At 40.2% G+C, this 1,553-nt stretch overlaps 1 long non-coding RNA gene across 1 annotated transcript; it reads left to right on the top strand.

Moving 5' to 3' along the window:
- Positions 1-308: 308 nt before the first annotated feature.
- On the top strand, positions 309-1,202 carry LOC107941366 (uncharacterized). The gene is made up of 2 exons (XR_001695588.2): positions 309-539; positions 884-1,202. It is a non-coding gene; the product is annotated as an uncharacterized lncRNA (long non-coding RNA).
- Positions 1,203-1,553: the final 351 nt, after the last annotated feature.

The raw sequence follows: 1,553 nt of genomic DNA, 5'->3' as shown, positions 1-1,553 counted from the left end.
CAAAGGACTAAGGTGAAATGTGCGTTAAGAAGGAGGGACCTATCGCGCAATATACCCATTCCTTATTCGCATCATTTTGCAAGGACCAGATTGAGACAAGTGCAAAATATGGGGTCAAATTAAAAGAAAAGGAAAAAACAGAAAAGAACCGAATTGCAGTAGTTCGCGAAAGAGGAAGGACTAAGGGCGAAATATCCCACTTTACAGAAACGCGCGGATCCCCCTGGAGCGGGTCGGGTCACGCGCGGGGCATGGTGGACTAAAACGGAGCCGTTTTGAATGCTATAAATACTAAAAAAAACCCTAAATCTCATTTACAGCCGCAAGAATAAAAAAAAAAAAGAAAGAGAGGGAGCTTCCCCATCCCTCTTTGGTTCTCCTAACTCCGGCGCTTGTCTCAACGGCGCTCTGCCGTATGGCCACCAAGGCCAAAGGCCGACGCGGCGCAAGAAGGCCCTGAAGATTCGGGTCATCAACCCCCAAAGCCGAAAAGGAAACCCCCTGACGCCTTTTTCGATTTAGATCCGTCGACGGCGCAGGTAAGGTTTCTTCCCGTCTTTTCCCTCTTTTTATTTCATATATACAATCTTATATATATATATACATGATTAAATAAAAAGGAAACAGATAAAAACAAATCAAAGAAACGGAATGAAAAAAAAAAGAAAAACATTCTCTTCAAAGATTTTTGATTTTTTATTGATTCAGCAATAATTTTTTCAATCGTTTTATCTCCCTCCCAAAATTGCAGTGATCAAGCCCCCATTACATAGTTATTTTCAGGCTTATAAAGCCGAAAATCCAACCTTTTCCTCCTCTTTGTTTTTACTGTCTTCGTTTCTATTTATTGGCTATTGTTTTCGTCTATTTGTTTCGTTTGCAGGTCCTGGTGAAGTCAACGGAGACGGAAAGCTTCCATTTTGGTGCAAGGCGCAGCTAGCGGTGGCAGACCTCAGGCGTGGTGCGCGTTGAAGGCGCACATGGGTAGCAGTGGCACGAGGCAAGGGCAGGGAACCCTAGGGTTCCCTGTGCTGTTTAGTTTTTGGGCCCCAATGGGCCATTTAGGGTTTTAAAAATTGGGCTATTTTGGCCCGTTGTACATGGACTGATATATTTTTTATTATTTTTAGTTTTGTTTCGGGCCCGGGCTAAATTGGGCCTCTATAACTGTCATAAAATATTTTTAGTACGGATTTATTTCTCATGATTCTTAACCGGGACAAATAGCGATCTAAAACTAAGTGGAGATTTAGTAAAGCATAAAATTAATCATGCCTAGTTTATGTATGAAAATGGTTTAAATGGAAATGGTGGAAGATGAAAATGGGAAGTAACTTGGAAACAATTCAGCCAAAATATTGAGATGGAAATAAAAGTTCTGAAAACATATATTTCACTCAATCCAAAAATGAATTTAATACTAGGAAGGATTGATTGATCCAAGATTACAAGGATGTTGTGGGCAATATTGTTATCTATTGCTTCTGAAACCATCCTTTTTTGCTTAATTTATGGAAACACACCTATTAAGGAATGGATGATTTCTGGAACTT

The sequence above is a fragment of the Gossypium hirsutum genome, chromosome D06 (assembly GCF_007990345.1).
Source record: "Gossypium hirsutum isolate 1008001.06 chromosome D06, Gossypium_hirsutum_v2.1, whole genome shotgun sequence".
NCBI classification, from domain to species: Eukaryota; Viridiplantae; Streptophyta; class Magnoliopsida; order Malvales; family Malvaceae; genus Gossypium; species Gossypium hirsutum.
This window is presented reverse-complemented; position numbering and strand designations above follow the sequence as displayed.